Raw genomic sequence first — 22,391 nt, 5'->3', positions numbered from 1 at the left:
GAGGATCGGTAGAATGAAAGCGCTCTGCTGCAGAACAACATGTAAAGCCAGCATGCTGAATTTCACACATCAGGAAAAGTCTGCATTTGCGAACATTTGATTCCGCCGTACATGTGCTCTTTACGGGGGCGGCTTAAATGGGCCCTGCAACGGCCCTTTTAGAGCACGGTCAGAAAACGCTGCCTATCGGTAGTGGAGGCTCCTGAGAACGCGCGAGCTAAATATTATAGCGCAACACGCGGCCTAGAATTTACAAGTAATTCTCAAATTCAGCTAGGAATCTTTCCCTTTTCTCGCAACATATGATGCCATAAACCCAAGTGACCTCTCATCAACCGTAAGCCATTGGCTGATTTCAACATCGTGAGCTGCATTTGTTACCGTGGCCGCCGCCACGTTCCCGTCCGCTCGCACGCGATCACAGTGAATGTAAGCCACACGTTCGAGAAAAAAAAAGTGCCCCGTGTCATGATGCGCGCTGTCGAAGGGACGCATCTTCTTGCCCTCCTGTCGTAAATCTCTCTGCGTAGCTTTCAGCGCGCTCGCCGGTACGAAAGGAGAGAGAAAGCGCTTGATGCGCGTGTCAAAGATTGTTACACTGCTCGTACTTCACGGATTCTAGAACTTTTGCGGCAGTCGATTCTTGAGGCAATAAGCTCTTTCAATGAAGCCTTTCCACGATAACTCGGAAAAGTCTTGCAGGGCCCCTGTAAGATGCTGACGAACACTAGAAAGAAGACGTCACGCCGATGCCGCCCTTAAATAACTTTCTAGGGAAGGCCGCAGTTTACAATAAAATTCTAAGCTTACGCATACCTCAGACAACTCTCAAAGCAGATTCAGCGCCCGTCCGCTCCGCTGCGTGACCGCTGGTCACCACCCTCACCGAGTGGGATGGTATAGAGTTTGTTCTTTGGTTTTTGACGATCATAAGCACTCTTCTAATGAAATGCGGTCTTTTCAAGCGAAGCCTGTATTGAGTGACCTGTGAAGCTGGTGTTCTAAAGAATGTTCTTCACCCGAAAACTCCCTTCACCCACAGCTGGCGCATGCCAAAGAAATAATAAATAAAACTAAACAAATTTTCTTTCCTGGATTGGGGCTTGATCCCGAGAGAGAGAGAGAGAGAGAGAGAGAGATGAAAACATGTATTGCAAAAAAGAAAAAACAAAAAAAAAGAGTTTGGGACCAAAACGTGACCCCGCTACAAGGTCGGCATCCCTAGTCCGGGACACCGCATGACGAGGCCCCGTCTCGTACCCGTCTCACCAGAGTCCGTCGAGACTCCATCGAGGAGCGGTTGAGGAGGGAAGTCTCCCATGCCTCTCGGGCAGGGGTTGAAAAAGGGGGCAAATGTGGATTTTTTGTACATGCCCACGCCATGTGGCAGGTATCGCATGTCTCCCCACAGTGTGGGGAGACACACTGTGGGGAGACAAAACGGAAGGGTTACGTTATGAGAGAGAATTGCGCAATGTGAAAGAAAGAAAGAAAGAAAGAAAGAAAGAAAGAAAGAAAGAAAGAAAGAAAGAAAGAAAGAAAGACAGAAAGAAAGAAAGGAAGAAAGAGGTAGGTCAGTCACGCCAAAATTCGCTTGTCCCAATTTCCCCGACCCGCCCTTACAAAAATAGAATTAGATAGTCTACAGATAGTCTAAAGCCATTTGCAGACAGTCTATAAACTGTCTACACACATTTTTGCACGGGCGAGAAGGCCTCTGAATGTTTTATCATGGGATTAGAATACTGGTAGATGTGTGTTTAGACATATGCTTCATGATTTGGATTTCTACGTACTCTACTACGGGAGAGCTGCACCGAAAACTCCTACAAATTGTGCGATTGGAAAAAAAAAGTTCAGGAACTCTTACCTTATCGTGGTCACGCGAAGCTTCGAGTGTGCGTGCTCGACGTACTGCTTTCTTTCTCTGACGCTTTCTTTCTTTCTCTCGGTTTGCGTAGTGCTCCCTCCCAACTGTCCTCTTCTTCCATGCCGGATATCGTGCCTCTATCCACGTCCTTAGCAGCGCAACACTCCATTTTGCTGCAGACAACGGCGACGGACATGCGTTCATATCTAGGCAACAATGAAATATCGCAACGCGAAGTGACAAGTCACCTCGATAAAAAATCAGACTGCCATATGAGAAACATTTGGTCGCTGACATGCCCACGAGTGAGAGAGCATTATTGGAGAAGGTCGCACACAGATGCGCATGTGATCGGCGCATCTTCGCGGGCCGCATTTCTGTAAGCTCGCGGGCGTCGGGTTTTTCTCATGCTTAGCAGCCACCGAAATAGCTGAAATAAACCGAGAGGATTTGAAGCACTATGGGCTCTACTATACGCTGTCGACTATACAGGCATTTATGACACAATGTAGGGTGCAGTGCACTCTACTATGGGAGAGCGCTAGACTGTCCCTGTGTTTAGAACAAAATGCGAACGAATCTGCGTACTATAAGTCTTCTACTTCACTCTAAAAAATAATGAGGTTATGTGACTCCTTTTGGTGAGTACTGACTTGCTACGCATTTGACTATCTTTAAAGAGACATATTAACTCTCTTGCGGGTCACACAAAGGACTCATTCTTTTAATGCGAGGCATTTCATAACGAACCTCAGGAATTTTAGCCGTTTCTATCTACGTACCTATCAATCTATCTAGGCGCCTACGTCTAGGCGCTCTCCTGGTTGTATCCATGGCTTGTAATATACCAAAATTAGCATAGCAGGGGACCAGTGTAACACGAACACGATTCGCTGGTCATGACATGAATAATGAAAAACGTCCTGAAATCCTTTCCCTCAGTCACGTGTGGCACATACCCGCATACCACAGTTCATGCTATGCGGGTATGCGTCACAGGTCATTCATAGTCTGAATCAACACAGTAACGGCGATCGTACACATTGAAACGTAAGGCAAGTCAGGGAGCTGAAGACAGAACTCCCCTGGAAGACGCTCGACTGCGATCCGCTCGTCCATGTGGTCCGCCAGAATGACGCAGTGTTCTCTTCATTGCTTATGAGGTTAGGCGATAGCCTCATGCTCACCGAGTATGACGTCAGATTGATTCAGAGCCGCTGTGTGACACGCGAGGAAGCCACCGCTAACTGCCCTGATGACATATGGCTATACTACAGCAATGCGGACGTCGACCGCTATAACGCACGTTGCCTCGACGCTGCAGACAACGTGTTATATTAGCCCGCCTGCGATAACATAACTGGCTATAAGAACGAGCAGGTACACAGGGATGCCCTGACCAAGGTAGCCAACATGAACGCAAGCGACATGGTTAGCCTGCCGGCCTAAATTTAACTGAGAATCGACATGCCGTACATGATCACAAACAACATCAACGTAAGCGACGGCCTCCTTGATGAAAACATAGGCACCTTGTGGTACATCGAGCGTGATGAACACGGCCACCTCTTGCGACTGTGGCTTGAATTTCCAACGTCCACTGTAGGCATTGTCGTCTCAGCCAGGACAAAGCACATCACTACCTCACACCCTGTCGACGACATGACAGTCAGTGGACGACATGACACGGCCAGCAAACAGGCCTCTAGACATTGTCTTGGAGCGGGCAACCATCTTCATTCGGTGCCACAACCACAACAATCATGTCAAGCTCGCCGCTCTCAACGTTCAGTCTGTGCACGCGCACGTGCACAACCTCGGGAAAGACGCTCTGCTCACAGAAAATGGCGTGTGAACACTTTCTGGAACCTGGAGCGATGAGCCCACTGTGTCGTCCACAGCAAGCGGCTTCATTGCAAGTGTGGAGGCGTGGCCGCATATAAGAACACGGCGATACGCTACTTCAACGTAGGCCGCATCCCACTTCGCCAGCCCCAGACACGAAACACACACAAACAAGCAGCGGAATCGGTGAGGTCTGAGTTGCGCCCATCAACCACAATAACAAAGACATTGGGCTCGCCGCCATTTGCATGAGGACTGTCAAGAATCCTTCGACACATGCAGACAGGTTCGTGAAACGTGCGTGCTTTCCCATCAAACGGGCAAACAGAAGCACTACACATCGGCTTACCGCGTCTGGCGTTTGTAATACCTATGTTGTTGTTGCTATCGTTACGCAACTGTAAACAATTGGTTATGTAACACATAGGCGATTCTTCCACAAATGTGTGTGCGTATACCATTTGCCTCAATCTTTAGCGTCATTTCGTAACGTCTCGCTCAATGTAAGAAATTTCACGCATATCCACGAAGTAAATTATGATGTGTGGGCGAAGCACCGGGGATCATTCGGGTAACCGTGAATCCCCCGTACATTCCCACTCGAGCATGCAAATACGTGACAAACACGCGTGTACGGTATATACAATGTTGTTTTATTGATGTCATAAGGCGTATGTGGTGTTGAGGTGCGGACTTCGTTTCCCCTTCATTAGGACCGCCTTGTGATCGGTGAAATGAAGAGCCAGGGGTTCTTGAATGGGATGTAATCTGAAGTTAGCAAAGACGAGGTCTATACGCGTCCCCCTGGTCGTTGTTGGATGTTTATGGTCATGCATCTGAGAGCATAACGCGCCACTAGCGGTCTCCATTCAAACTAGAGCACGCGGCGGGAGCAAGCGCTGCTCCCGCAGCGCCCCTAGCGGTCTCCATTCAAACCAGAGCTAGTAAGGCGATGACTGGGGCAACTTGGTTCACGTGGACTTCTTGGATATGCGCTGTTTTTAAAGAATAATGACAAAGAAGACGCAGGCACAGAGGTGGACAGGACAAAGTGCAACTTTCAACTGTTTTATTTCGTGCGTTGTTCACATATATATGTCTTCGTCTCCTTCGTTGTTATTCTTTAGAAACAGCCCATATCGAAGAAAAAGAAGAAGAAGAAGAAGAAGATGAGGCAAACCAGAGCATGCGGCGGGAGCGACCGCAGCGCCCCTAGCGAACTCCGTGTAAACCAGAGCTACGCCAGACGCGGGGGCACAAGGTACGGCCCTAAGGTGCTTGTCCCCTAAAACAGCGCATATCCAAGAAGAAGCAGCAAACCAGAGCACGCGCCGGACGCGAGCGCTGCCGCAGCGCTCCTAGCGGGTTGCTTGTAAACCAGAACTACGCCAGACGAGGGGGGGAGGGGGGAACGAGGCTCGGCCCTTAGGTGCTTCGCCCCTAAAATTACGCCACAGTCACTTTCCCGTTGCATGCTTCGCAATACATCAATTACCACGGTACGTGGGATCTGCCGATTTTTTAGATGCGAAGCAACTTTTGCGCTGGGCTTTGTCCGTAGTTCCAGTGGCGACCGTCCGCTTATAAAACCTACCATAGCCATCTGGAACATATTGAGTGCGCGCTCGTGTCAAGGAGAAGTCTTCTTCGTCTTGGTCTTCGACCGCCTTGATGATGATACGTGCAGAGCACTATAGGGGCCCGGGCTGCCGTATGCTGTCCTAGCTTGGCGTAACGCAGAAAAAACCACGTGTGCTCGCACGCGCTAGCGCGTTCGGGCCTGTGTAAGGGGCTCGGTAAGACCAGAGAACACCCATACACTTAGAGAAGGGATACTGTACCTTTGACAGTGCAACGGAAATAAGGGTAGCCGTGGCGTTATGAACTGAAGTAGCCGACCAAGAGATGCCGTTGTACAACAGGAAACGGAAATGAGTTTTGTGCAATATGGCTGCCGCTTCTCGTTTTTGGTTGCTGTGCACTGCGCTCCGGTCGCCCGTGCTCGTTCAAAAGAAATAAATGTATACGCCACGTTTTGTTCACTTACCGAGCCCTGCGAGTGTCGTAATGAATCTTCTGAACTGTCGTTCGTGTGTATTCCGTGCCCCAACTGTTTGAAATGCTACGAAGGGGCCAGGAGACGCCAATGCCTCAACTGGCATTAACGCACACAACACCGGCGACGTGTAAGCTTGATAATGTTTTATTACATATTCATAAATCATTACAAGACAGAATACACCACTGAGCGTTCACACAAGCAAACAACGCGGTTACATCGTGAAGTAGTGGCTCATAAAGCGCGAACGCACGAGCAATAAGACCTGAGCTACGAAACGTATGTGTACGCTCGTGTACACTATAATAATTTCCCTATTTCCTCCTCGTACCACTTTTATGCAGCCTGTTTGGGACATCGCCGAGCCGCTAGCTTTGCGGAGAGAACACGATAGCTTGCAGCGCAAAACTCACTGGCTGCCTTCTCTCGACCTTTTGTTTGCTTGACAAGCGCTGGTAAATGCGAGGACGTGGATGTGGATTCCCTCCACGACGGCCGCATGTTTTGTTTTATCGCCTAGGAAAACTAGGCGACAAAACGGATGCGGCCGCCGTGGCGGGCATTTCGGTGGGGTGCGAAAACTGAAAACACGTGTATTTAGACTAAGGTGCGCATTAAAGAACCCCAGGTGGTCAAAACTGATGCGGAGTACCCACTATGATGCGCGTCATAATCGCATCGTGGTTTCAGCCCGTAATTCTCCAAAAACAATGAATATATTAAATTTTTATGGATTCAAAACTACTTTAACTGGTGGAGCGAACCTATAATAAATTCGCCCTGGATGAAAAATTATCCTAACGTCTAGTTTCTCTCTGCAGAGGCAATCGGCTAAGTTGTGACGAAAGAGGCAAGTAATGGCTTGGAGTAGCACAAAATTTGTTTCAGCTTGCAGCTGAATGCAGACAAGTGGGCTGGGAAAATTCCAACCTTTCTTGGTAAAGAGCCCACTTGACAGCACGGCAAGTGCCCAGAAATTAATAGGTATGGTCTAATCATTCTGTGCATTCCCACATTGTAAGCAACTACATGCTTAATTCACAACACAGATACATAACAAGCACTTCATGGTGGCAACAATACTGTAGGAAATATCAGTACATTGCTTATAAACACATGGACAACAAGTAAAATTGTACAACCAAGTCACGAGCTCCTTGGATTGCTTATCCTTTTTGCTTAGAACAATTATAACACAGCAGTAGATGAGCCCACAAACAATAGTCTTGGACTGCTAAGCCAGTTTTTGTAGCAGACTTCCAAGTCTTTGCCTGGCCTAATTCTCTGTTTTTCTATTCCAAATAGCACAGAATCCTAATATGTAGAAACATTTGCAGAAACAATTTGCGACAGTGAGCACTGCAAAATGGGCGCCTAGTCACCTCCATCATAATACGGAGCAGTTTCTCTGACACCCCTCTCAAGTGTTCTACAGCACCTATTTGAACAGATAATGCTTTTTCCAATTTTCTGACAAAATTGAAAGCTGCTTCTGTGGGCACTGTTAAATTACCTAGAGTCTTGTCCTGCACCTCCACTGCTTTGAACATCATAGAGATTTGGTTTGGTGAAGACAAATCTTGGCTTTTGTCTTTCAAGAGATACTTGCACTGTGAGCATGGTGCTTTTTTCAGAAATGCTTGTACTAGGTATCCTGACACGTAACAAACTATGTTTGATTCAAGTACATCTGGTGGTTCTTCGGCGTCTGAAAGGTTTGAGCTGCAGGTGTCGGCCACAGTAGGACTTTCTTGATCGAGTCTTAATTTCTTTAGCTCAGTTAGAAGAACAGCCTTATCTGCTTCACAGTTGCTGCCATCTGAAAGCTTGAAGAGCTTCCCGACAATGATATTGTCACGTGGTCGTGACGTCGACGAAGACAGCAGTCGGCGTTTGCAGAATGAAACTGTTTATTTGGCCGAACTTGTGGCCGGGAAAATGAGAACTAGAACTACAGCAATACACGCTGTACAATGATAGCGGCGAACAGGGCGTCGTCCGTCGATCAACTGACAAGCGGTCACGCGCGTCGGCTTTATACAGGCGCTATCGAACTTTCCAGCAATATCGCTGGTGGCGGCGTAATCTCTAGACAAAGCTAGAACATTCGCGTGCGGGGCGCAATCTTAACAAACCGATCTACTACAATCGCGACGCTTCTAGAACACTACTTCGCGGACAGCGTCGAGCGTTGATAACCGTCCCTGCCGGTCAAACCCGAATACATCAAAACAAGACAAGAAGTGGGCGTGGCATTGCCCCCCTCTGAAAAAGCATCGTCCCGATGCTTGTGGAAGAACATAGAAGAGAGAAAAAAAACAAGTGCATACACAAATAAATTAGTACAATAACAAAGGAAAAAACATGGCTGATCCCTCCGTCATAGGAATCGGTATAACACGAAAGTGAAACGTGTCTACACAGAAGTAGTGCTTATTGTGTAGTGATATATGAGAGCTTGTACAACGTCTATTCGTGTTTGGCAGCTATAGCACCGTTTGACGTGGATACACCCATGTTGACAGCATCTCTCTATCGCGACGACAAACGCCCATGATCATGATTAAACTGTTGTTGTAGCTGACGGTGTGAACATATATTTGGACACAGCGAATCGTGAATCCCGCGTAAGGATGATTTCAACAAGCTCATAATCAACACTGGTACCCGGTATGCACTTCTTCAAAGCGTCGTCAATTAAGGAGAGAAACGGCACGGTGTGCGCTTTCTAGTAATGGGTAGCCGACGCCTGTGCTCATGCTTACATAACACGCACTCCGCTTCAGCAACACGGGAGGCAGAGGTTCCTAGCCTGAGCCGCAAACGCGTGCGTCCCGCTGGCCTCTGTCTCGCAGGCCCTGCTTTCGCTCCACCAAGGCACGACATTCGCCCGTCGAAATCGCGTCCTTGCCGCGCAGTTTTGTTAGTCGGTGCTCTCGCAATTGAAGCAGTCGGCGGCGGAGAAATCCCGTTGGTGCACGTGAAAGATGCACTTATAGTGTACTAGTACACTATAGATGCACTACTCCGATGAGCCGACGCACGCTAACACGAAGCCAAAGGCAAAGAACGTAACTGCGTCAAGGGTGCCTCGGCGACGCCAGCGCGGTCACTCTACCTCTCCGGTATCGAGACGTTTTAACCATGACCTCAGATATCGCGTGCAATCTCGGAGTAAGCGCTAGTAAGTGTCGATCGTGAAGTATTACTTCGTTTCACCTCTCACAGACGGCGGCACCGCCCCGCTCCGCCCGCCGCGAAAGAGAATGTATGAAAGATATAAGGCGCGTTCGCGCCGTGCCTAGCATCTCCCGAGATGGCTTAGTGGGTAGCGCGTCGGGCGCTTGCCGTCGCGGCCGCAGCGTCGTGGGTTCGATTCCCAGCTGGGTATCTTTTTCTTGGTTTTTTTCTTTATCACCCGTTGGTGTCCATTTTATCAACGTCATATCCGTGACGGATGTACTTGGTGGACACCGGCATAAAACACTTTCGTGTTAAAAAAATAGAGTCCCCAAGATCGCTAACGCGCAAAAAACGGCTTAAGGCGCACGACATGGACGACTTCAGGTCGCGCACGGCGCCGATGAGAGTTCGTAATGCCGTCAGGGACAACCTCATAGTCGAGTGCGCCGAGGCGTCGAAGTACCCTGTACGGTCCGAAGTATCGTCGAAGAAGCTTCTCACTAAGTCCTCGTCTGCGTATTGGCGTCCATACCCATACACGGTCACCGGGTTGGTATTCCATGTGGCGTCGTCGAAGGTTGTAGCGGCGGCTGTCAGTCGTCTGCTGGTTCTTGATCCGTAGGCGGGCGAGCTGTCGTGCTTCTTCGGCGCGCTGTAGGTAGGTGGTCACGTCGATGTTTTCCTCGTCGGTCACGTTTGGTAGCATGGCGTCGAGCGTCGTTACCGGGCTCCGTCCGTAGACCAACTTGTATGGCGTCATCTGCGTCGTTTCCTGTACGGCCGTGTTGTAAGCGAACGTCACATACGGAAGGACGGCGTCCCACGTCTTGTGCTCAACGTCGACGTACATGGCGAGCATGTCGGCGATGGTCTTATTTAGACGCTCGGTGAGGCCATTGGTCTGCGGGTGGTAGGCGGTGGTGCGGCGGTGGCTCGTCTCGCTGTACTTCAAGATCGCCTGAGTTAGGTCCGCAGTAAAGGCGGTACCTCTGTCTGTGATGAGGACCTCTGGGGCGCCATGACGCAAGACGATGTTCTCCACGAAGAACTTGGCTACCTCGGCGGCACTCCCTTTGGGCAAGGCCTTTGTCTCGGCGTAGCGGGTGAGGTAGTCAGTCGCTACGACGATCCACTTGTTGCCGGAAGTCGACGTCGGGAACGGCCCCAGTAGGTCCATCCCGATTTGCTGGAACGGCCGGTGAGGTGGATCGATTGGCTGCAGAAGTCCCGCTGGCCTAGTCGGCGGTGTCTTCCGTCGCTGGCAATCTCGGCAAGTCTTAACGTAGTCGGCGACGTCGGCAGCAAGGCGTGGCCAGTAGTATTTCTCCTGTACTCTGGCGAGCGTTCGGGAAACACCGAGATGTCCAGCCGTCGGGTCGTCGTGTAGGGCCTGGAGGACTTCTGGTCGCAATGATGAAGGCACGACGAGAAGGTAGTCGGTTCGAAGTGGCGAGAAGTTCTTCTTCAGGAGAACGCCGTTCCGTAAGAAAAACGACGGCAGTCCTCGCTTGAATACCTTCGGAACCACGGCGGTCTTGCACTCGAGGTACTCAATAAGGCCCCCCAGTTCCGCGTCGGCCCGTTGCCTTTCGGCGAAGTCGTCGGCACTTATAGTTCCGAGGAAGCAGTCATCGTCGTCGTCTTGCGGCGGCGCGTCGACGGGGGCACGAGACAGGCAGTCGGCGTCAGAGTGTTTTCGTCCAGACTTGTACACGACGGTAATATCGAATTCTTGAAGCCTCAGACTCCATCGTGCGAGACGACCTGAAGGGTCCTTCAAGTTAGCTAGCCAACATAAGGCGTGATGGTCACTGACAACCTTGAAGGGCCTGCCATAGAGGTAGGGGCGAAACTTTGACGTAGCCCAGCGAATGGCAAGGCATTCCTTTTCTGTTGTGGAATAGTTTGCTTCTGCCTTGGATAGTGACCGGCTAGCATAACTGATAACCCTTTCAAGCCCGTCAGTCTTTTGCACAAGGACGGCACCGAGTCCTACGCTGCTTGCGTCGGTGTGTATTTCCGTATCGGCGCAATCGTCGAAATGCGCAAGTATGGGTGGCATCTGCAGGCGTCGTTTAAGTTCTTGAAAGGCTTGCACTTGCGCCGCTTCCCACCTGAATTCCACGTTATTCTTCGTGAGAAGCGTCAGTGGTTCGGCGATCCGTGAAAAGTTTTTGACGAAGCGTCGGTAATAGGCACATAAGCCGAGAAATCGGCGCACGGCCTTCTTGTCGGTGGGTGGCGCAAAGTCGGCGATGGCAGCTGTTTTCCGCGGGTCTGGGCGCACTCCAGACTTGCTGATCACATGACCCAGAAACAAGAGCTCGTCATACGCGAATCTGCACTTTTCTGGCTTCAGGGTCAGTCCAGAGGCCTTGATTGCTTGAAGTACTGTCTCAAGCCGCCGGAGATGCTCGTCGAAGGTCGAGGAAAACACGACGACGTCGTCCAAATACACAAGGCACGTCTGCCACTTCAATCCGGCCAGTACGGTGTCCATGACACGCTGGAACGTCGCAGGTGCCGAGCAAAGACCGAAAGGCATGACCTTGAACTCAAAGAGGCCATCGGGTGTTATAAAGGCAGTCTTTTCTCGGTCTCTCTCGTCGACTTCGATTTGCCAGTAGCCGGTCTTGAGGTCCATCGACGAAAAGTGCGTCGTGTTGTGAAGTCGATCCAGGGTGTCGTCTATTCGTGGGAGGGGGTACACGTCCTTCTTCGTGATTTTGTTCAGGCGCCGGTAATCAACGCAGAATCGCAGTGTCCCGTCCTTCTTCTTCACTAACACCACGGGTGACGCCCACGGACTCTTGGACGGCTGGATGATGTTGTCGCATAGCATCTCGTCGACTTGTTTCTTTATCGCGTCGCGCTCTCGAGTAGAAACTCTGTATGGGCTCTGACGGAGTGGTCGAGAATTTTCTTCTGTTATAATGCGGTGCTTCGCAAGGGGCGTTTGTCGGACCCGCGATGACGACGAGAAACAGTCCTTGTATTGCAAGAGCAGGGTTTTGAGCTGGTCTTTTTTGGCCTTCGGAAGGCTTGGGTTGACGTCAAAATCCGGTTCAGGACCTCTATTCGTCGAAGCAGGTTCGGCAGCATCGAAGAGGGCGAAAGCATCGCTGGCGGCTACGCATTCGTCGATGTAGGCAACCGTCGTACCGAAGTTGAGGTGCCTATATTCGTGGCTGAAGTTTGTCAGCAGTACCTTTGCTTTACCGTCACGCAGCTCGCCTATACCTCGTGCGACGCAAATTTGACGGTTCAGGAGTAGGTGCTGATTGCCCTCGATGACGCCTTCAAGGTTCGCAGGTTTTTCGGTGCCGACGGAAATAATGACGCTGGAGCGCGGCGGAATGGTCACCTGCTCTTCTATCACATTTAATGCATGGTTGCCTGGCATCGCGTGGGGCGGGAGCGCTTTGTCTGAGTTCAGTGTTATCGACTCAGACCTCAGGTCGATGACGGCGCCGTGGTCACTTAGGAAGTCCATTCCCAGTATCACATCCCTGGAGCAGTTTTGTAGAATTACAAAGCTCGCAGGATAAGTCCGGTTATTGATGGTGACTCGTGCCGTGCAGACACCAATCGGCGTTATCAGATGGCCTCCAGCGGTCCGGATCTCGGGGCCTTCCCAAGCAGTCCTAACTTTCTTCAACTGTGCTGCGAACGGCCCACTGATGACGGAATAGTCGGCTCCAGTATCGACGAGATCGGTGACGTTGTGGCCGTCGATCAGAACGTCGAGGTCGCTAGTCCGCCGTCTTGCGTTGCGGTTACGTCGCGGTGTCGGGTCACGGCTGCGTCGGTTTGCACCGCTGCTTCCGCGTTGCGTCGTCAGGTCTGCTTCCGGTCGCAAAGTTTCGTCTTCAGGACGTCGTTCGGCGTTCGGCGGGGGCTCGGAACTTCGTCGCGGCGTCGTCGTCGACGGCGGAGGATCTTCAGCATTTCGTCGTTCAGCAACCGCACCTCCATCGGTTGCTGCCCTTAGTTTTCCGGATACGGGCTAGGCGACCGGCCCCGGTTTGGGCCAGTGTACGGCCGGCGGTGCGGTGACATGTAGCGGCCGGGCGACGGCGAGCGGGAAGGTCGTCGTTCTTGCCACTGTGTTCCGGTGAGGTAGTCGTTGATGTCGCGCGGCCGTTCGCCTGGCTGCGGGCGCGGCGCGTTGATAGCGAATCCGCGTAGTCCCATCTGTCGGTACTGGCAGCGGCGGTACGTGTGGCCGGCCTCTCCGCAGTGGTAGCAGAGCGGGCGGTTGTCGGGGGCACGCCAGACATCGGTCTTCCTCGGGGTGTTGCGCTGGCCGGCAGGTGGTCGGTAGGGCGTCGGTGGCGGCGGCGGCGTCTGGCGACGGTACTGCGGCGGTGTGGCGTCTTGGCGGGGGCGTGGAGGAGGAGCATGACGGCGGGCTGCAGCAGCATAGCTAATAGCTTGCGGCTGCGGCTCTGCTAGCTGAGGCGCGCCGAGTGAATGCTGGATCTCCTGGCGCACGACGTCGGCGATGGACTCTACTTGAGGTTGCGACGGAGGTAGAATTTTTCGCAACTCCTCTTGCACGATTGCTCGAATCGTCTCACGCAGGTCGGCGGGTCCTAGGGCTTGAACGTCGGCGTAGCTTGTAGCCGAGAAGCTGCGGTTGTATTGCCGCGTTCGCATCTCAAGCGTTTTCTCGATCGTGGAAGCCTCCGATGCAAATTCAGCGACCGTCTTCGGCGGGTTCCTTATCAATCCAGCGAAGAGTTCCTGTTTGACACCCCGCATGAGGAACCTCACTTTCTTCTCTTCAGGCATACTTGGGTCGGCGTGTCGAAACAGGCGATTCATCTCTTCCGTGTAGATGGCAATATTTTCATTGGGCAGCTGCACACGGGTCTCCAGCATAGCCGCGGCCCGTTCCTTGCGGACCACGCTCGTGAACGTGCTTAGGAACGTCGTCCGAAAGAGATCCCATGTTTGTAGGGCAGATTCTCGGTTCTCGAACCACGTCCTCGCCGCGTCTTCTAGGTAGAAGTATACGTGGCGCAGCTTGTCCTCGCAGTTCCAGTTATTAAATGTTGAGACCCTTTCAAAGGTCTCGAGCCAAGTCTCGGGGTCTTCACATGGCGAACCACGGAACGTCGGCGGCTCCCTGGGTGGCTGCATCACGATCGCCGTAGGGGGCACTGCGTCAGTCATCGTCTCGGCGGTCGATGTGGCGGTCTTCGGCAGCCTGGCGTTTTCGGGAAGGAGCCCGTACTCTGGTTGTAGTCCCTTCTGCCGGCGGCTGGTTCGAGGATTCGGGTTGTCCTTAGAGTCGTCTTCTTCGCGGCTTGGGCTTGGGTCAGCGCTCCGCGGTGGTGTCCGGATCATGAAGCAGCACCTCCACCAGATGTCACGTGGTCGTGACGTCGACGAAGACAGCAGTCGGCGTTTGCAGAATGAAACTGTTTATTTGGCCGAACTTGTGGCCGGGAAAATGAGAACTAGAACTACAGCAATACACGCTGTACAATGATAGCGGCGAACAGGGCGTCGTCCGTCGATCAACTGACAAGCGGTCACGCGCGTCGGCTTTTATACAGGCGCTATCGAACTTTCCAGCAATATCGCTGGTGGCGGCGTAATCTCTAGACAAAGCTAGAACATTCGCGTGCGGGGCGCAATCTTAACAAACCGATCTACTACAATCGCGACGCTTCTAGAACACTACTTCGCGGACAGCGTCGAGCGTTGATAACCGTCCCTGCCGGTCAAACCCGAATACATCAAAACAAGACAAGAAGTGGGCGTGGCAATATGCCTGAGACCGGCAGTGAACTGAAATATGCTTGGAGTCTCGTTAAAGCCGTGCTGCTGCCGAACAATCCCAAACAAGTTCTCCAAGGGATCCTGATTCAGACGACGAGTGAGCAAAAATTTGAAGTTATAGGATTCCTTCAGATCTGCCCACAGCATACAAACCGCTTTAATCATCACCTGCCAGCCCTGAATGGTTCTTGGTTACCTAGGTGCTTTGAATTTCCAAGATTTAATCCATGCAATGCAAGAATTCAATGTGCTCTGTAGAAGTATTAATTGCATACCTCATTTTTCTCTCAGTTATCTTTACACAAGAACTGTTCAATGAATCAAACAACTGATCTACTTTCTCAACAAACTCAGCCGTGCTTGTGGCTTCTGGTGGTAGAACATTAAATGCTATGAATGCTTCTATTGCTAGATAGACACTGTTGCTGAGCACCTGAGAGGCCCACTTTACTTTCATATTACCAAATGCACTTTCATAGATGTGCCCTCAGTGAGTTTGGCTAGGTATTTTAGTTTCAGGTGATGTGCTGTTTCATAGTCTGAACACACCCCCAGGAAGCAACCTTATAACCAATAGAAATATCATGCTTCCTCAGATTATTCCTCATACATTTCAACAGGTGGGGGACGTCAAAAATGAAGGAAATCTTCTATTTATCAGTAATAAAGAAAGGCCTGTCAGGGCTCACACCCAGTGTCCTTGCAATAACGCAATTGCTGCTACCCTGGTCACAAACCAATGCTTTGACGAAGAGGCCACATGCTCAATGATTAGCTTTTTCAATTACATTAAAAAGGGCCCTGTACGAACTGTCCCCTCTCCTGTCAAAAAGGCTACTGGCTGTATTCATTTCTTCGCTATCCCAGAGACCAATACAAGTGCTGCAGTAGTCACTGTGCCATTTGTTCTTTCTCTGGCATTATCAACATATTCATGTATGATGTCTTCCTTAGGGTCATACTACAGATTTCTTTTTAAAGAAATCTTGTCAAAAATCAGGCAGCAAGCTCTGTCTTGAGTTTCCCTTTTTTTTGCCTTTTCTTTGACTAACTCGAGAATCTGAGGCAGAACTCCTGTCTTTATATTTACGGCCGACAACCACGTCCTTCAGGACTTTACTGTGGGAAGGCTTAGTACTAGGAGTGTGTGAATATTCGAGTTTCGAATTCGAATCGAATAATTCAACAGTACGAATATCTAAAACGCGACAAAGGCCAATGGTGCAACTTAGTGAAGGTGGGGTGGCTAAAACTAACGCTAACGTCATTACAATAGGCCTTTCGTTAAAACTTTCACCAATTTCCTGGTTCAAAAATGAGCGCATGTTTACTTTAGAAGAGATTATGTTATTTCAGCACGTAAAAAAAAAAGAAAGACAAGAAAAGTGGCAAGCCCTTCTCAACTTCGCTTCCGTACTTCTTTCATAATTCGGTCGCATATGCCGCAAGGGCCGTAAAACATATCGACTTTGGCCTGCGAAACCCTTGATGATTGGTTTCAGATGTGAAAATTTGTTCACATTGCGCAGTCGCCACTCCCACATTGACCACTCGTTCAGAAACTCCCATCATTTCGGCATACAATCAAAACGCTGCTGTGAACGGGTGCCTGAAGATTTTCGGGCTCAGAGCACCCATGGCGATGGAGCACAATAACGTGACCATTGTCAGATGAGCCGTATTGTACGGCCATAGGAAAAGAAAAAGCTGTCTACTGTACCACCCTCTCTTACCCTTTAGGAAGTTAAAAGTGGCGCTGCTGACTAGAATGGTGGCTTTTCTATCAACATGGTTGCACGCCCATAAAAGCTAGAAAAAAAAAAGACTCCCGAACAAGCGCGTAAGCTGTCACCACGCCGTAGCTTGCTTGATTTTTTTTTTTTTGGTCTTGCCGTAACTGGTGGTGCACGCTTCGATACTATTCGATATTCGATATTTTCGGCCACTATTCGGCACTATTCGATTAGAATTCGATGCGACATGAAATTTCACTATTCACACACCCCTACTTAGTACCTTTGATGGATATTTATGTGCCTCAGGGCTTGTAAAGTAAAGACTGAGGGCAAACCGTGTAAGTCGCATCGGCCATCGTCTCCCATGTTTTTTTAATGGTTGCAGATGCATTTGCATTCTTAGAATTTCCAAAAAGTCCTTCCTTAGGTACCTGCCTGCTTCAAGAAGAAGCTGCGCATGAGATGCAATTGGTCTCTTGGGCTTTTTAAGTCTTGCAACAATTTGATGGAGGTGGGAGTTCTCGTCACAGTAGCGCTGAAGCCTCTTCATAGAACGTGGAGTGAGCACCTTCCGGGTCCTGGTCCTGGCTCTTGGGGTTCCTGGAAAATCAAAAAGCCACATCACTAATGTTAAGTCTAAGCAAGAGGCTTTAAAACTTACACTTTGGTTAAATAGTTTGCCAAGTTTGGTGCACTAGAAACACGTACATTTGTATTTTAATGCAACGTATTATTACCTGGAATTTTGTGTGCATCCTTTACAAAATTTGCAGCTATGCCCAACTTGAAATACCAGGTCAGGCTAGTGTAAAAGGCTAGTTTGGTATTTTTGCATGTTATGACAACAAAACAAACACAGGCAAAATGTATTTTTTGTCACACAGCCACGTATATGACTGGCCAAAAGTAGGCACACACCCACTGGCAGATAGTAAAACGTTAAAACAAAAGTGCATTTATTTAATGAACGCATCTATTTAATGTAATGAGCTGTATCATTAACCAGTTGTAGTGCCAATATTTATATACTGGGGACGCATGTAGGAATATTTCCTTTTTGTTTTGTAGAATGAAGACACACTTACTGGAATTATTATGTAATCTTGCATTAATCTTGCTTTAATAAGAGGAAGAATACCTACTCTGTGTAGTCGGTGCTGTTGGCAATGGCTCCTGTGCCCCCATGAGATGCTGGCTCTTGTATTGGTAGAGAGATATTGAGGGGCACTGGAAAAGAATGCTGTATATCACTATACAAATTTAAGAAGGAGCAATGGCATTGCACTTCATTTTTGGAAAGCTCCCACTTACTGGTCTCACGCCTTGATGCTGACAGCTCTGGCACGGCCGCTATTTATGTAGCGGCCGTGGCTCTGGAGAGAAGTCGGGGAAATCTTGGTATTCTGAAAGTAAACATAATTACATTAATTCTATATCCGCTTTAGAAAAAAACACATAAGATGAAATACACACTTTCAATCAAGTAAACAATGAAACTTACCATCTATGGAAGCAGCGAAACGATGCTTCGACACTTGTAACATATGAAATATTATTCGCGAAACCATTGCCGTTACAGGGTTGAAGGTACAAAATACTCATCAGGCAAAATTCGTTACAAAATTTAGATTTTATAGCAATCGTGAAACAAAGGAAAATGATAAGAGTTTCTGAACAATCTCGACGGTCCCAACACCACACACCGCTACATTCTGGCGAGATGGGTCTCAGATCTCAGTATCGGTGGAGGGGTATGAGACCCCCAGAGACCGCATTAACTTTAAGCCCCCTTGACTTTAAGCACTGCTGATAATAATCTAAATGTTTAACACAACCTAATCATTCATGCAGAACCCCAAAACACTTAAAAGTTCTCTTTCACCTAATGCGATTACCATTACGTTCAATAATCACCGCTGTTCACGCCCCTCGCGGATATAAAATCTATTTTAAAAAACTTGCGCTCGATTATTCGAAGAAACGCTGCACGCATAGCCACTTCAAATCGCCTAGGCGTCCTATTGCAAATCACACGCAATCCCTTTACGTACAGTACACTGAAATCACAAACCAGACGTGTCGCGTGTGCAAATTACACGGCAATGCAAAGCTGACACTGAACAATATGTGGTTTATGTATTCGTCATTATAGCAATATATTAGTTGATGTAAAAACTATGTCAAAGAAACGACGACGGACCATTGAACAAGAGCATAACTGACGCTCCGGTTTACCTGTTTACGGTGCGGAATCAACAGATGGACTCCATGAAAGCGTCAAACGTACCCCTGCGGTATTCCAAACGTACCACTGCGGCATTCCTAAATTCGCCGGTAAACTGAGTCAGCTACTATTGCTGTAAAGATAAAAGGGCGTCTGCGAACTGAAGCGAAAGGTGCTTCCGCATTTACGTTGCCGCCGAACAATTTGAACGCCAACGGCCACGGAAAAGATGGATACAAATTGGATTTTGGTCCAGTTAGTCATCACTGAAGTCTTAAAACGTTGACACTTCAATTAAAAAGCAGCTATACAAATTAGGTGTAAATGTAATTCACTCTCTAGCTGTCCAAAGCAAAATAACATGTTTGAATAATTCATTGGCTTGCGCAAAACAATTTATTAAAGTGGAAAATTTGGGTGGTTCAGCGCCCCTAGCAGGAAAAATGCAAACTAAGATAGCCGACCGCTAAAAGAGGAGTCAGTAGCTCCACTCTGCGCGCATATCGAAGGAACTCGCCGCGGTCGATTTTTTCGCCCTCTGCGGCGATCGCTAGAACTTGAGACTTTCCGGGGCCTGGTAAGACGCTGTGACCTCTCCCCCTTACACTCTCTCAGCAATAACGTGAATGCGTCGGGGAACGAGATTGTGCAGACGCGCGATGAACTCGCGCGGCGTGCTCCAACAAGAGTTCGGGACGAGTAACAGCAACTACAGTGAATTCATGGTGTGCTCTACATGCGAGGACGCGTTAACATCGGGCAAGGTGCCCGTGATGAACGGAATTTTAAGTCGACCCATGCGCGCTTTAGTGGGAGATGGTGTAATTTCTTTTTCTTAGAATGCATACGGTACGACGTAAACCATAGGAAACGTAAATCACCTGCTAAGACGTAGGGTCAGCATACCTACCGCTGTTGGAGCCGATACTTAGTTGGAAAACGCTACTCGTACATCAGCACAGCCGTATGAAATGCTCTAACTAACTTTGTCACTTCCTTACAAACGGAACATCATTATTTTATCTATACTATCTGCAAATCAGCTCATAAAAAATGGCTCCTCCAGCATCTGAAGTTCTTCAGTTCAAAATGTCCTAACAACTGTGTAAAAAAATAGCAAAGCACGTTTACAGGTCTCGAACGCACAGAGGAGACCATACTACTTTGTGAACTATAGACCGTTCTACGCGACACGTACAACACGTACGTTTGTTACTTGTTCAATATAACACCCCTGTGAGGATCATCAATATATGAGCAATCTGTTCCCGTTTGTAGTGTCGTTAAATATTTGTGTGTTTTATGGAGTTTCGAATCGATGGGTAAATGAGGATCTGGGAAATGAATAAACTGTGTTCCTGCTATCCAGACACCCACTGCGCATGCTCGGCTCGTTTCGTGCCGGCAGCAGGCCCCTCCTCTTCCTCTCTCCGTCCCTCCCTCCTCTCGATCGAATGCGGGCGGTGTGTATATAAGCGGCGGAGCGCGCGTTCGGAATTCAGTCAAGGGTTTCTTTACTTGGCTTTCCCTTGACTTGACGCTTTGCTTGACTCGAGCAGATGCGATGGAAGCAACAGTATCTGCAATCAGCGTCCCACCACTCGTTGAAGGCAACGTTACCCCACCCTCACTATTATCGGCATCAACAACCGCAAGCAACGCACAAGACAATGCTGCGAAGAGACGAGCATACGACGCTGAACGCAAGCGTTTGAAGCGAGCTGCGGAACCGGAACTTCGTGCACGAGAAGCTACTGCGAGACGGCAACGACGGGCTGCGGATCCTTCACTCGGGGAACGAGAAGCAGCTGCGAAACGGCAACGACGGGCTGTGGATAGGCATAACACGAAATAGAACGAATATATCTCAAAGGCTATGATTCTGCGCGCTACATGCGCCGGAAACAATTGGAGAATCCGAAGGCGCCTTGTAACCGAAGTGTTTTGACCATTACAAAGAAATTTTTCCGTCCCTGCAATTCCCTGCAATATCCCGAAGATTCCCTTTCGTCGAAAATTCCCTGAAAAAACATTCCCTGCACGGAACATCACTGCCCTTAACAACCGAAAGATGAGATCTCAGTCACGAGATATTTGCGGCGTATCGCTGTCGGAGCCGGTCGTTAATTGTACTACACTAATCGTACTTCAGCACAGCCGTAAGAAATGCTCTAGCAAACATTGGGACTTCCCAATAAATGGAACATCAGTATTTGACCTTTGCGGTCTGCAAGCAGCTCTGCAAAAAGCGCTTCACCAAAAACAGAAGCTTTTTAGTTCAACATGACTTAACGCGCGCGAGAAAATAAAGAAAGAAAAGAAAACCTGGCAATACAAAGTAGGCACGATAAACACGGAAAACGTGCAGACAGAACCTACTCGACGAAATGCAGACTTTCGAAACAAGAATGTTTGATATAACCAGCTGAATTGGAATTGAAAATGTCGGTAAAGCAAAATCGCCGGGATGGAGATGTGCCACTAGGCACCAGCGCGGCTGCATGCACGTCAAACGGTGCTAAAGTTGCGAAACAGCCACAGACATTGTGCAAGCTCTCATACATCAATGTGCAATAATCTATGAACCATACTCCTGTGAAGACACGGTTTATTTTCGTGTTATGCCTATTCCTATGATGGACTTCACAGTGGCGGTAAATCGGCCTAATTAGTTGCTCATGGTCGTAAAATACCAGCGCAAAAGACGACGTTTGTCTCTCCGTGTTTGTCCGTCCTCTTTTGCGCTGTAATTTTACGATCCTATGATGGAGGGTTAACCATGTTCTTTTTTGTTTTTATGTTTTTTTATGTTTTTTATGTAGCTGCCCTTGAGACACTCACTAAAAAGTGGCCCATTTCTACACTCACTGATGATGTGGAACGCCGAGTAAACAATGCGTCGAACGCCACCACGCGGCAGGAGACGCGGAGGAGTCACTGCACGCGCTGCAGTTTTAAAGAAAAAAAAAGTCTAAGGCGTTGGGTTGTAGCGCGCTGCTCAAACACGAAGAAGTAACAACCGTAACAGTTAGTTCGCGCTCGTCCTGTGTATACCTGTGCGTTCTTTTGGAGTTTGCTTCCTTGTGTTTTAGAAGCGCGCTGAAAGTGTCGAGGTGTGACCGTTGTTAGTTCGCGGTCGTCCTGTGTGTGCTCTTTTCGTCAGTTCTTTGCGCTCGAGCGGCCCGTTGCAAATATCGAGCTGCTTGCCGTTCTTCGCGTGACATTTTAATTTGTTGCTATTGCATTCAGTGCTTCGCCGTTGCGGCGAAACTGGGACCTTTTTTATGTTGCTCTTAATTACTTCTACTATTGGAAGAGGTAAATAAGAGAAATGTTTAGTAGCTAATGCAGTTTTTGTGTGAAAGAAACCTACGCCTGGGCTCATGCATATTCCACAAAGCACTTCAAGAACGCGAGACGCAGAGTTTGTAGCTTGAGCCGTGAATGCGGGAATGCGTTCCACTTCCCGCTGGCACGTCTCTCGCTGTACCCAAGAAGGATTTAAAGTTCTTCGTGTATGTCTTGATGTAGTCGTAAATCTTGCGCCTAATGCATCTCCACTCATGTGAAACCCGAGAAAGTGCGTAGCACGGCATGATTGGATACCGCAGAAGCGCCGGTGGGCGGAGAAACCACGCACTTGAGACGCTCGCGCCCTCTCTCACGCGGCGCGGGTGTCAGCCT

At 49.2% G+C, this 22,391-nt stretch overlaps 1 protein-coding gene across 1 annotated transcript in view; it reads right to left on the bottom strand.

The window, feature by feature from the left end:
• Positions 1 to 22,391, bottom strand: part of LOC119371820 (uncharacterized) — a 157,586-nt gene that overhangs the window by 65,049 nt on the left and 70,146 nt on the right. The gene's annotated exons all lie outside the window — the stretch shown is intronic.

The sequence above is a fragment of the Rhipicephalus sanguineus genome, chromosome 10, assembly GCF_013339695.2.
Source record: "Rhipicephalus sanguineus isolate Rsan-2018 chromosome 10, BIME_Rsan_1.4, whole genome shotgun sequence".
Lineage (NCBI taxonomy): Eukaryota > Metazoa > Arthropoda > Arachnida > Ixodida > Ixodidae > Rhipicephalus > Rhipicephalus sanguineus.
Note: the sequence above shows the minus strand (reverse complement) of the source record. Positions and strands in the feature narration are given on the sequence as shown.